We start from the raw sequence: 14,057 nt of genomic DNA, 5'->3' as shown, positions 1-14,057 counted from the left end.
TGGACCATCCTGAGACCAGAACACCCTGCAGTCATTCCCACCAGGCTGAGCACTGGAACCAGGTGGCGTTGGTCCCTGTTCCCACTCTGCTTAGCCCAAGGTGTTTTCACGGAAGGTGGGGTCCAGAGCAGCCCAGGAAACGGAAAAGAGACCTCACTTCAACGACCCAGCCCTGCCAATCGCCTCCCTGATAATTTAGGATTGGCTAGGATTGAACAAAAACACCCAAAACTTGGGTGCCCCAGGGAGTGCCTGGTTCTGGGTAGAGAGGTTTGGTTGGCTGCCCTATCACCAATCCCCAGGGTGAGCTGAGGAAGGTCTGAAGTTTGGGAGACCGCTGGAAGCCTTGGGGATCGGTAGGCTGGCACCCCCCCACCCCCAACTCCCGCCGCCCGCGGGCCCCAGCTGGGGGCGCCTTCCTCGCGATCCCCTGTGTTGTACTCTCCCAAGAACCCAGCGCCAGCCCTGGGTCCCGGCGGTCGAGATCTGGGCAGGGCGCACAGGAAAGTTTAAAGGCTCAATGCATCGCGCAGATTTCCTTGCGGGAGAGGGGACTGTAGGGGAAAAGCAGGGTAAATAAAGCAAAGTCGCCGCCCATTCCTCAGTCCCCTACCCCAACACCTCGCATCGGAGCCCCCGGATCCTCTCGAACCCGGGATGCCGCTCGGATCCCGGCAAACCACCGAGCCCCCCTCCACCTGAGCCGCGGCCCCCAGCTTTTACCTCTACGCGCGGGCCGGGCCGCTGGGCGCTGCCATTCCAAAAGCTCCGGAGCCCGAGCGGCCCACGGCCAGGGTTGCGAAGCGGCGGAGTCGCGGAGTCGCCGGGCGGCTGCGGGAAAGTTTCCTTCGCGCCAGCTGGGCCGAGTGGAGCGGGGCGGGCGGAGTAGGCGGCTGGCCAGGCAGGAGCGCGCTACGGCCGGCTCCGCGCCTCCCCCGGCGCCGCCGCTCTACCGCTCCCGGGCTCCCGCGGCCACCCGGCCTGCCCAGCCCTGCCAATCGCAGGCCCAGCCGCCCACAGCTCCGCCCGCCAGGCCCGGGACCCAGCGCGGGCGGGGAGCGGAGGGGCGGGGGCGCACCTGTTTGGTCAATCGACCTCCCCACCACCGCCCCGCCCAGGCCGGACTGGGCAGAGCCGAGGCCCTCCGCTCCGAGCACACGCTCCCCAGCCTGGTACTGGCCCGAGATGCCGGCGGGACCACACGCCCCCTCCCCTCCCCTCCCGGAGTCCCCAGGCCTCCAGGAGTCCAAAGATAACCTTTGCTTCCGTTTCGGCGCTATGAGGGTACGGGACCGGGGAGTGGGCCGCGACTTTGCTTTACTTATCCCTCTTCCACCCGACAGCTCCCCTTCCCGCTAGAATCTTCCCGCATCCGCTGACCCCTTAAACTTTTCTGTGCGCCCTGACCCCTTAAACTTTTCTGTGCGCCCTGCGTGGATCTCCAACCTCAGGAGCCCAGGACTAGTGGGGGGAACTAGAGCTTTGGAAGGGGACAGTGCGGGGTGTCGCAGGGAAGGCACCCCAGCACTCCCACCAACTGAAACTCCCGAGGACTCCAGCTGGCTGGAGGGAACGTCCCGCGAACGTCTGCGACCCTCTTCAGCAAGCGTGACTGAATATTAAAGCGTGACTATCTTATTGACCCATTTCCCAGATAGGCACACTGAGGCCAGAGCGGGGCGAACGCTTTTCGGACCGTGGTGGCGGGACAGCGACGTTTTCCAGCTAAAGGTGGGTTTGCTGAGAGCTCCTGCCTCCTTCTCCCAGCCCTACGCAGATGCCTGTGTTCGTCCTCACCTTGCCGCCAGTCGCGGATCTGGGGCCGAGGAGGAGAAACAGGCCCCGGGCAAGTGCCCGGGTAGGGCGAGGGCGCGCCCGCAGGCGCACGGCCTTACCTCCGCAGCAGAGCGTGTCCTCGCAGAGCGCGCAGGCTGGAGGCCCCAGCAGGGGCAGAGAGGCCCAGGCGAGGGCGCGGAAGGAGGCACCGCCGGCTCCCATCTCGGACGGCCTCGGCAGTGCCTCGGCCAGCGGGCCTGCCACCCTCCGCGGCACCTGTGGGGCCAGCGCGGTGCCCGCGGCCTCCGCCTCCGGGGTCGGTCCGGGTGAGGGGTGTGCAGGGCTCCCGGGCTCCTCGAGCTGTCCCGGCTCAGAATCCCACGGCGGCGCACAGGTCGAGCTGGGCAGGGCGCTATTTTTAGCGAGAGCTGCTCTCCCAGTCGTACAGACAGAACCAGTTAATTCGGCCGCTGGGGACGGGCCTGCACGGTGAACTCCCCGAACGGCAGCCGCAGCTCTGCTGAAAGCTGATCCTCCGCATTCCTACCTCTCGAGGCGGGAGGGCGGGAGGACGCCTGTAATTCCAGGGGGAAGCCAACGTCCTCTCTGAAGACAGCGCCTGGGCCCAACTGCACGCCAAAAGTGGGGCTCTTTAAATTGGCTCTGAAACGTGGCGGGACTTGATGCTGATGCCAAGTCGCAGACGATGTCCCATAAAATGTCCATCTACTGTCTCACCCTTCCCACCGGTCTCCAGCACTGGGAAGAGCCTCCCAGAAATGGGATCTCAGCCCCAGCACCCGCCAGAAGCTGGCACGGTCATCACTCAGGAGCTACTTGTTGAATGAAGGCAGGAAGGAGTGAAATCCGATACCAGGGTCAGTGGAAGTCTTCGGAGCATATGCGAAGGATGCACAGGGTGGCTTTGAAATCTTATAGAACCCCTAATCCAACACTTTCTGGCTGTGCGACCTTGGCAAATAATCTCACCTCTGTTTTATCTTCTCAGTTTTATCTTCTGCCTCAGTTTTATCTTCTGCAAAAAGGGAGTTTTAGAACTCCAAGAGATAGTCTGCAAGAAATCCTTTTGTAAACAAAATCCTTTGTTACAAAATCCTTTTGTAAACAAAATCCTTTGTTACAAAATCCTTTTGTAAACAAAACATTTACATGTAGATGTTCATGTAAAACGTGATGAGAGAGCTGCAAAGGTGAACACAAGTTTCTACTCTCAGGAAGTCACTAGCACTCTTCTAATTCGAGAGAGGAGGCGCTAAGGACCCCAGAATGTACAATCACAGCATCCGGTATTAGCCCAAGGATAGATAAATTGGCCAGCGGACTAGAATAGAGGCTGCAAAAATAGACCCATACAGGTATGGAAACCTGATATGTAGCAGAGATGGCCCCGCAGGTCAGTGGGAGAAGGGTGGACTTTTCTATAAATGGTGCTAGAGCGATCGAATGTCCATATTAGAAAAAGATGAGCTGAATCCCTACCTCACACCATGCATAAAAGATCAGTTCCAGGTGTACTGAAAACTTACACACACAAAAAAACTCATAATAGTCAAGGATGTCTTAAAAAAGACCTCAAAAGCATAAATCATCAAGAAAAACATCAATACCTTTAATTAAAATTCAAAACTCCTGTTTATCAAAAGATGATATTTACAACATGATATCCAAAATATACAAAGGCCTTCCACAAACCAATTTGCTAAAGAGGCAATAGGAGATTGGGCAAAATATATGAACAGGCAATTCACAGAAAAAGAAACATGAGTGGCCAATAAACATATGCAAAGATGGTCAGTCTCACTAGTAATCAGAGAAATATAAAACAAAACCCCAGTAAAGTGCCACTTCACGCCTATGAGATTGGCGCAAAAACAAAGAGGTGGGACAGTAGGGACCTGGAGTCTGGAGAACTGTCCTGTGCTGCAGGCAGGAGGGGAAATGGGTACAGCCACTCTGGGAAACAATTTGGCAGTATCTGGAAATGTTGAAGTGCACATACCCCCAGTGACCCAGAGTCTTGACATAGAGAACCTCTTGCTCATTGCAATAATGATAATACTAGTAAGGAATTTGAAACAGCCTCCATTCCTATCAGAGGAAGAATGCATAAACAAATTGTGGGGTAGTCAGCAAAATTCTATACTGCAGCAAAAATAAATAATTAGAAATTCATTATGAATCTCAAATCTCAAATGAGGGGAGGGAGAACATGTTGCAGAAGATCAAATTTCTATGATATCATTCATACAGTTTTGTTTTGAGACAGAGACTTGCTCTGTCACCCAGGATGGAGTGCAGTGGCACTATCATAGCTCACTGCGGCCTCGAACTCCTGGGCTCAGGTAATACTCCCACCTCAGCTTTCTGAGTAGCTGGGACCACAGGTGCACTGGCACCACATGCAGCTAGTTTTTTGTTTGTTTGTTTGTTTGTTTTTGAGATGGAGTTTCACTCTTATTGCCCAGGCTGGAGTGCAATGGCACGATCTCAGCTCACCACAACCTCTGCCTCCTGGGTTCAAGTGATTCTCCTGTCTCAGTCTCCCGAGTAGCTGAGATTACAGGCATGTGCCACCATGCCCAGCTAATTTTGTATTATTTTGTATGTTTTAGTAGAGACAGGGTTTCTCCATGTTGGTCAGGCTGGTCTTGAGCTCCCAGCCTCAGGTGATCCACCTGCCTCGGCCTCCTAAAGCGCTGGGATTACAGGCATGAGCCACCGCGCCTGGCCTAATTTTTTTATTTGTAGAGAGAGGGGTCTCTCTATATTGACCAGGCTGGTCTCAAACTCCTGGGCTCAAGCAGTCCTCCCGCCCCAGCCTCCCAAACAAAGTGTTGGGATTACAGGTGTGAGCCACTGTGCCTACCCTGGCTTCAAGTTCTATTCCCGTAATTCCACAAACTATGTGACCAGTGGCATGAACCGCCATGCCCAGCCTTCATATAGATTCTTTAAACATGCCGAACAGAATACCATATATTCCATAGGAATGCACAGATATGGTAAAAGTATAAAGACATTCAGAGGAATGATAAATACACCATTCTGCAAAGTTTTTACCTCTGGATAGAGGGAGATGTTCGATAGGAAGGAGCTTCACACATTCACACATCTTAGTAAGGTTTTCTTTCTTTCTTTCTTCTTCTTTTTTCCTTTTTTTTTTTTTTTTTTTTTTTTTTTTGAGACAGCATCTTTCTCTTTCAACCAGGCTGGAGTGCAGTAGCATAATGATACCTCACTGCAGCCTCAACCTCCCAGGATCAAGGGATTCTCCCACCTCGGCATCCTGAGTAACTGGGACTACAGGCACATGCCACCGTGGTGGGCTAATTTTGTTTGTTTGTTTGTTTGTTGTAGAGATAAGGTCTCACTATGTTGCCCAGACTGGTCTCAAACTCCTGGGCCCAAGCGATCCTCCTGCTTCGGCCTCCTAAAGTGCTGGGATTACAGGTGCGAGCCACCGTGCTCATGCTAGGTTTTATTTCTTGACCAGGATAGGAGACACACAGTGTTTGTTTTATTCTTCATCATTTTTTTTTTAAGGTGCAGAGAGTCATGGTGGGAAGCCACATAAAACCCAGTCCTACTCTGAACTTCAGTTTCCTTATTTTAATAACATGGTCATCCTTTCTGGGAAATACCTAGCACAAAGCCTGGCTCATGAGGAAGTGCTCAGTAAATCTTAAGAACATGAATAGCCCAGTCTGCAATCTTCACTGGGGTCCTTCACACCCTAGTCCCAGTCAGCTGAGACTGCCCCCGCCCAAGCACCACCATACAACCAGGTCTCCCAAGCCCCCCAAGCTCTATCATGCCCCAGGAATTTGCACACACTGTTTACTCTTCCTAGAATGCCTGTCTTCCCTATCTCTACCCAGTCAGTGCCTACCTCTCCTATTATAATCCAGCTCAGGCATTCCAGCCCATGGAAAACAGAGGGTTCCCACAGAACCCACCCACTCCACCATCTATATTTATCATATTGTAGATTGTTGCACCTAGCTATGGGTCTGTCTCCTGGAGCAGACTGTGAGCTCTTCCAGGTCACAAACCTTGCAGCCCCACCACCTGCACGGGGCCTGGCCTCGGGAAGGTTTATTGAATGAAGAAAAGGACTGAGGGACCCAAAAACTCAGAAACCAAAAGGGATCATTCCAAACTGTCAAAAGGAAAAAGCAACCCCACCACCTGCTGGACTGACTGCTTGGTCTTCATTGAGTGTTCTTGATGGGAATGTGAACTTCAAAGTCAAAGAGTGCTCGGTGCCTATAATCCCAGCACTTTGGGAGGCCAAGGCGGGTAGATCACCTGAGGTCAGGAGTTTGAGACCAGCCTGATCAACGTGGTGAAACCTCATCTCTACTAAAATACAAAAATTAGCTGGGCATGGTGGCGCACACCTGTAATCCCAGCTACTAGGGAGGCTGAGACAGGAGAACCCCTTGAACCTGGTAGGTGAAGGTTGCAGTGAGCCAAGATCGCACCATTTGCACTCTCCAGCCTGGGTGACAGAGCAAGACTCCATCTCCAAAAAAAAAAAAGAGTGCTGCATTCATATCCAGGCTGACCCGCTTGCCAGCTATGTGACCTAGAGCATGCTACTACATCCCTCTGAGCCTGTTGCTGGGTTTACACAGCCAACATTGACTAGAGATTATCACAAGGGGTTATTACAAAGATTCAATGAGATCATAGTGGCAAAATGCGTGGCTCCGTTCTTGGTATAGGTAGCAATTATATGACTATGGTCAAGAGGAAGATGTTTGCAGGGGAGGATGGAAGGAACTCAATCAGGTTACTGTGAAAGTGGGAGGGCTGGGCATGGTGGCTCACGTCTGTAAACCCAGCACTTTGGGAGGCCAAGGCGGGCAGATCACCTGAGGTCAGGAGTTTAAGACCAGCCTGGTCAAAATAGTGAAACCCCATCTCTACTAAATATACAAAAATTAGCTGGGTGTGGTGGTGCATGCCTGTAATCCCAGCTACTCGGGAGGCTGAGGCAGGAGAATTGCTTGAACTTGGAAGGTGGAGTTTGCAGTGAGCCGAGATTATGCCACTGCACTCCAGCCTGGGCAACAGAGTGAGACTCCATTACAAAAAAAAAAAGAAAAGAAAGAAAAGAAAAGAAAACTAATAAAGAAAGAAAGAAAGTGGGAAGCTGGTAAAAAATTCCAGGGGGCTGAGCACAGTGGCTCATGTCTGTAATCCCAGCACTTTGAGAGGCCAAGACAGGAGGATCGCTTGAGCCCAAGAGTTCAAGACCAGCCTGGGCAACATGGCAAGACCCCATCTCTACAAAAAAATGAAAAGACAATTAGCTGGGCATGGTGGCATGCATCTATGATCCCAGCTTCTTGGGAGGCTGAGTTGGGAGAATCACTTGAGCCCAGGAGGTCAAGGCTATAGTAAGCCATGTTCATGCCATTGAACTCTAGCCTGGACAACAAAGTGAGACTCCATCTCAAAAAATACAACAAAAACAACAACAACAAAATTCCAAGAGGAGCCAAGCACAATGGTGAGCATGTCTCTAGATCCAGCCACTTGGAAGGCTGAGGCAGGACGATCCCTTGAGCCCAGGAGTTTGATGCTGCAATAAGCTATGATCATGCCGTTGCACTCCAGCCTGGGCAGCAGACGAGACCCTGTCTCAATTATTTAAAAAATTCAGGGGCGTTCACCAGTTCTGAACAAAAACACACCCATGGAGCCTGGCCCAGGAGATGAGAACGTCAAAAATATGCATGAAGTTAGTGCTTCTGGTGCTCTTTCCTCCTGTCCTTTGTCCCACCCCCTGGGTGAGGCGCTGTACAACACTTTAGAACTATAGACCCTCCTCTCTGCCCATCCGCTCTGGCTCCCTCCAGTCTGTTCTCGCATGTAGTCCAGGGATTCCAATCTGGACCCGTCTTTGCCTTGCCAGCTTCCATCTGTAGAGGCGACAGAGCCTGCAGCACCTTCCCCAAGGGATGCGTCTGGAGTGATTTACCAAAGGCATCGTCTGCACTATATCTGCAAAATCCACATATGTCCATTTGTCGAGTTCTTCCATCAAGGCAACACACAGGATAGCAAATTGCTTATGGTTCAGACTCTAGACGATGAATTGGCTAATGTTACATGTTGTACAAGCTAACAAATATATAAAGTTGACAGGGCTATATGGTCACTGGAAAAGAACAACGTGTACTTCAAGGGTTCCAATTAGATTTTCTGAGCTAATGTGCTAATCCTCTTTGGTTCAGATCTCTCTGGAAAATGTAATATTATCCTGGTGACATGGACATTAGCCACTGGGGCATTTTGTCCCATGCAAACAGCCAAGCTAGGCAGGAAGCTGACCCAGCTTAAGATCTGCCATCTTTCTTTTTTTTTTTTTTTTTTTTTTGAGATGGAGTCTTGCTCTGTCACCTAGGCTGAAGTGCAGTGGCACTATCTTGGCTCATCGCAGCCTCCACCTCCTGGGTTCAAGTGATTCTCCTGCCTCAGCTTCCCAAGTAGCTGGGGCTACAGGCACGTACCACCATGCCCAGATAATTTTTGTATTCAGTAGAGATTGGGTTTCACCATGTTGGCCATGCTGGTCTCAAACTCCTGATCTCAAGTGATCTGCCTACCTCGGCCTCCCAAAGTGCTGGGATTATAGGTGTGAGCCACTGGCACCTGGCCAGATCTGCAGTATTTCCTAATGGCTCTCAGGAAGGTCACCAATGACCTCCTTGTTGGTAACACCATAGGATACATTTCCAACTCCATCTCACCTGATCTCTTGGCAATACTTAACCCCACAGAAACTTCTGTTCCCTTCCATCTTACCATACTTTCCCAGTTTGTCCCCTAGTTCTCTGGTCACTTCTTCTCCTCCTTGGCTACCTCATCTGACTCCACTGAGCTGTAAAATTTGGAGCTGGAGACTGTCTGAGTCCCTTTTATTTTTCTAGACTCTCTCCACAGGCAACTTGAACTACACCCAGGCTGTGTCTTCAACCACTGTCCTTATGCAGATAATTCCCAAATGTTTATCTCCAGCCCAGTCCAGACACTGTGGTCTCTTGCCTGGACTTCACTAAGAACTGAGCTGGTTCCCTGCATCCACCTGGCCCCTCTCTGTGTGGGTCCCTATCTACTAGTTCTCCTCATCAGGTTTTCAAAGCACAGATCTGATCATATCACCCTCACTTCTGTTCAAAGCTTTCAATCCTTTCTTGTTGCCATTGTGTGGCCTCCCAGATCCTGGATGGTCAGGTCCTACCCATCTCCCCAGCCTCATTTCTTTTTTTTTGGCAGGGGAACAGAGTCTCACTCTGTTGCCCAAGGCTGGAGTGCAGTGGCACGATCTCGGCTCACTGCAACCTCCACCTCCTGGCTTTAAGCAATTCTTGTTCCTCAGCCTCCTGAGTAGCTGGAATTACAGGGCATGCATCACTGCAACCAACTAATTTTTGTATTTTTGGTAGAGACAGGGTTTCACTATGTTGGCCAGGCTGGTATTGAACTCCTGGCCTCAAGTGATCCACCCGCCTCAGCCTCTCAAAGTGCCGGGATTACAGGCATGAGCTACCATGCCTGGCCCTAGCCTCATTTCTTGTCATCTTCCCCATCCCTCTCTGCCTCCAGCCACTCCAGCCAACTTCCAGGTCCTCAAATATGCAACGCTTCTTCCCACGACACAGCCTTTGCATACCAGTTTCCCCTCTTCAGAACACTTTTCTCCCTTCCTTGGCCCAGTTAACTTCTCCCAATGGAAGCCTAGTGTCATTTCCTCAGGGAAGGCTTCCCTGGCCTCCCACATGACATACCCGTAGCTCAAGTCACTTTCCTTTATGGTGTCCATTGCAGTTGGTGATGTCATCTTCATTGTGTGATCACTGGATGGACGTGTCATGCTCCCGGGCTGGGCATCCCTGAACACAGGGATCATGCCTAGTTTTCCTCATTGTTGTATCCCCTCCTACCCTCAGCAAGGGCATGTAGTAGGTGCTCAATGAATGTTTGTTGAATGAATGAGTGAAGGCACATCTGCTTGCCCACCTCCATCAATAGGCTCTGTTTATTGTTGTTGGACACTGTTTGTTGCTAGAAATGTCTACATTTCTGCCCATTGCTATGAATGCAAGTTTGAGTGCTTTACCATATGCTCTCATTTAATTCTTACGACCGCCTCTGAAAAGGTTCTAGTATCTATTCCCATTTGACAGATGAGGAAACTGAGGCTCAGAGTTTAAGCAACTTGCACAAGATCACACAGCATGTAGATGACAGAGCCTGTTCTCAAACCCCATCTGTTTGATTCCAGATCCTGGGTTTCATAACCACAACACCCTTTTCACAGATAGGCTGGGGTGGTGGGTCCTTACCTGATGATGGAAGTGAAACTCAAAACCGCAGTGACTGAAGCATCATAGGATGAAGACCCAGGCCCATAAGACCCTGGAGCAGGGATGGTATGAATTACAGGGGAGGAGTGGGAAGGAGGGGCCAGGAGGAGAGAGCAGCTCCGATCTAGTGTGCATGTGGGGCATGACGGTCACAGAGCATAAATAGTAGAAATGCACAGACCTCACTTCTGCCTCTGAGGCATTGAGAATTCGACACCCAGAGAGAATGAGATGATGTCAGATACTATGCATGGAGGAAGGACCAGGTAATACTGAACAAGAGAACAGCTGTTTCCAGGGAAGACCTGTTCTGAGGGGGCATATCACTGTCTGAGTCTAATCATTCTCAGATACTTTGATTCCACCTCTGCAGTTTCTCTCATACCCCAGGAAGGGAAGGGAAGGGAAGGGGAAGGGGAAGGGGAAGAGGAAGGGGAAGGGGAAGGGGAAGGGGAAGGGGAAGGGGAAGGGGAAGGGGAAGGGGGCAGGACTGGGCAGAAGGAGGAATTGAGCTTCCATGCAGTCAGTGCAAGCCTCAGGCTACCCTTCACCTGGAGCTGGGATGGCCTTTCAGAGTCATCCTGAGCAGTGCCAAGCTTTTATGATCCTGGGTTGGTCAGTCACTGGATGTAGGACACCAGTGTAGGAAGGAGGTGTCACCTCTGGGGAGGTGGCTGTCCATGGATTCTCCACGTGCCTAAGTCAATATCATTCGGCTCCTTTTGTGCCAGGCTCTGGGCTGGGTACTGGAGACACAGATGCAGGGGGAAGAGACAGGTAACAATGTCATCAGGTGGTCCCCAAGCAGGACAATCCCATAGGCTGCTGAGCACTGCTGGTAATGGCTGAGACACAGGTGGGCAGCTATGCGGCTCTGCTACCAGCCTTGGGAGCGGGGCAGGAATGGCTCCAGGAAAGGCTTCCAAGGAGATGACCTGTGAGTGTGTCTTTAAGGAAGCGAGACAGAAAAGTTAGCCAGGCAAAGAGGAAATAGCCCATGAAAAAACGTGGCACCGTGAAACAGCCAGCGTGCTCAGGGAATTACAGTCAAGTATTATTGGAGCCTCAAGTGAGGGGAGCAGCCATGAGAGGGAGCAGGAGAAGAGGCAGGGCTGCACCATGAGGGGCCCTAGATGCCATGCTCAGGAACTTGGCCTTTAGGGAGCTACTGAGAGACCTTGAGGGGGCTACTGAGCGACCTTACTGGCCCCTCTCCATGTGGGTCCACGTCTACTAGTTCTCCTTATCAGGTTTTCAAAGCACAGATCTGATCATATCACCCCAGGGGAGGGACAGAGCCAACTCTTGAGTTTTACAAAAATCTGGGGAGTGAGTAGGAGGCAGGGAAGGGAGGACAGGAAGGGTTAGGTCAGAAGGAAGATAAGAGATTGGATGGTTGCTGGAAGGGAATGCCTTGGGTTTGGTGGGGGGGTAGGGGGTGTGATGTGCAACCCGGATCTCCTCTTCAGGAGTAAAGGTCTCACTCCCCTAGGTATGGGGAGGCTGCTAGAAGTAGTCCCTCAGTGCTTAGCTCTTGGAGGTTGCCTCTGCTGAAGACAGCCACCTCCCCAGAGGTGACACCTCCTTCCTGGGGTGTCCTACATCCAGTGACTGACCAACCCAGGGCCATAAAAGCTTGGCACTGCTCGGGATGACTCTGAAGGGCCATCCCAGCTCCAGGTGTAGGGTGGGCTGAGGCTTGCACTGACTGCATGGAAGTTCAGTTCCTCCTTCTGCCCAGTCCTGCTCTGTTCCCTTCCCTTCCCTTCCCTTTCCTTCCCTTCCCTTCCTTTTCCTTTCCTTCCCTTCCCTTCCCTTCCCCCTTCCTTTCCCCCTTCCCCCTTCCCCCTTCCCTTCCCTTCCACAAGTGTTGAGCCGGAGAGCAGTCCCTGATGGATCTCTTATGCATGAATACCTCTCAGAGCCTGCTCCCTGGGAACCCCACTGGGGATGAGGGGGACGGGAAGCACTCGCTAGGTGCCCAGCTGGTGGGAATGACCCAGCAGAATGTCTGATTTGGGGGCTGCCAGTGAGAGAGGTGTACAGTACTCAAGGGATCAGGCAAGGTCGCAGGAGGGGTGGAGAGGCCGGCTCGTCTTGAGACGGAAGCAGAAGTTGGAAGCAACTTGGGGTGGGGAGGAGGTCGGGAAGTGGAAGGACTCACGGTCTTGACTTTTTTTTCCCTATGCAGCCGGAAGTAAGGTTTGCCGCTGAGGGGATGGGTAGATAGTAAAACAATTACCTAAGAAAGTAATCACCGTAGTGCATGATAATTATTGCCACAGCAGTGGTAAGGAGTTCAGGGCTTCAACGCATGGATAGGAGTTTACCAGGCTGTGTGCCCACCGGGGAAAGTCATCATGGGCAGAGAACCCAGCTGGGCACTGATGTGAGGAGATGGGGGTAGGATTGCCAGATGAAATACAAGATGCCAGGTGAATGTAAATTGTATATAAACAATGAATTTTTTTTAGTATAAGTATATCCTATGCAATATTTGGGATACACTTATACTGAAAAAACTATCCACTTTTTATCCCCTTTTGGCCTCCCTGCAAGCAGCCTTATCTACCAGTGGGTCTCCCACACTTCCACCCAGGTGTTATCAGGTTCCATCTTACTCCTCCTTTACTCAACCACCTCTGGTGGCTCCCCATTGTCCAAACCCTCAATTGGTCATTTGAGGCCCTCTGTTTCTTGACTTTCGGCTACCCTCTCAACCCCATTCTTTTTTTTTTTTTTTTTTTTTTCTTTTTCAGACAGGATCTCACTCTGATTGCTCAGACTGGAGTGCAGTAATGAGATCTTGGCTCACTGCAACCTCAACCTCCCAGGCTCAGGTGATTCTCTCACCTCAGCCTCCCAAGTAGCTGGAACTACAGGCATGTGCCACTACGCCTGGCTAATTTTTGTCTCTTCAGTAGAGTCAGGATTTCATCATGTTGGTCAGGCTGGTCTTGAACTCCTGGGCTCAAGCAATCTGCCCGCCTCGGCCTCCCAGAGTGCTGGGATTTATAGGCATGAGCCACTGCACCTGGCCTCAGCCCCATTCTTGAACCCCTACTTTAATCCCCTGCCTCCGGGTTTTTTCCTCAAGCTGTTTCCTCTGCCTACACTGCACTTTCCCAAATCCGCTATTCCAGGAAGTCTCCCAGATCTAGATTCCCTGTGGGTGGATGGAAGTAGTCATCTCCACTGATTATCAGCAGTAGCACCAGTTCGCTTCTCTGAGCCTTCATTTCCTTGTCTCTAAAATGGGCACAATATTGTCTCTTTCATCAGGTTACTGAGGGGACAAGAGACTGTTAAGAAAGCATCAGACACACACCCTTGAATGCTGACACCCTCCCTGCCTGTGCCTAGATCACTGCCTGGCACCCAGTGGGCACAGAGTCATGTTTGCTGAATCAAATTGACTCAGAGGTCCTGAGCTTTTACAGTTTAACTTGCTTCTTGGAATTACCATGCCCAACAGTGGAATTTGGACAAATTCAATTTCCTGTATTAAGATGATCTGAAAAGGGATGCTTAATGAGGCCACTGCAATTTTCTTTTTTTTTTTTTTTTTTTTTACTTTGTCATCCAGGCTGGAGTGCAGTGGTACAATCATGGCTCACTATAGCCTCCACCTCCCAGGCTCAAGCGATCCTCCCACCTCAGCCTCCCAAGTAGCTGAGACTGAAGGTATACACCACCTTGCCTGGCTAATTTTGGTATTTTTTTGTAAAGAAGGGAGTCTTGCTGTGTTGCCCAAGCTAGTCTCGAACTCCTGGGCTCAAGTAATCTGCCTGCCTCAGCCTCCCAAAGTGCCAGGCCACTGCAATTCAGGCTGCATAATGGGTTTCTCCCCTGTAGACGGGGGACAAACCAGCTCCCTGCAAG

General features: G+C 51.3%; 1 protein-coding gene across 3 annotated transcripts in view; it reads right to left on the bottom strand.

Annotated features, from left to right (window-relative positions):
• DAB2IP (DAB2 interacting protein) overlaps positions 1-14,057 on the bottom strand; it is a 218,881-nt gene that overhangs the window by 185,215 nt on the left and 19,609 nt on the right. Inside the window, exon 1 of one of the 3 annotated variants that reach the window (XM_063649873.1) lies at positions 1,896-1,916. The exons of 1 other annotated variant lie outside the window; for it this stretch is intronic. The gene's annotated coding sequence lies outside the window, so the exon portion shown is untranslated. Of the gene's footprint in view, positions 1-723; positions 904-1,895; positions 1,917-14,057 lie in introns of those variants that run through there. One more of the 3 variants, XM_054501301.2, reaches the window with a different exon arrangement.

This window comes from Pongo pygmaeus, chromosome 13, assembly GCF_028885625.2.
Source record: "Pongo pygmaeus isolate AG05252 chromosome 13, NHGRI_mPonPyg2-v2.0_pri, whole genome shotgun sequence".
Classification (NCBI taxonomy): domain Eukaryota; kingdom Metazoa; phylum Chordata; class Mammalia; order Primates; family Hominidae; genus Pongo; species Pongo pygmaeus.
This window is presented reverse-complemented; position numbering and strand designations above follow the sequence as displayed.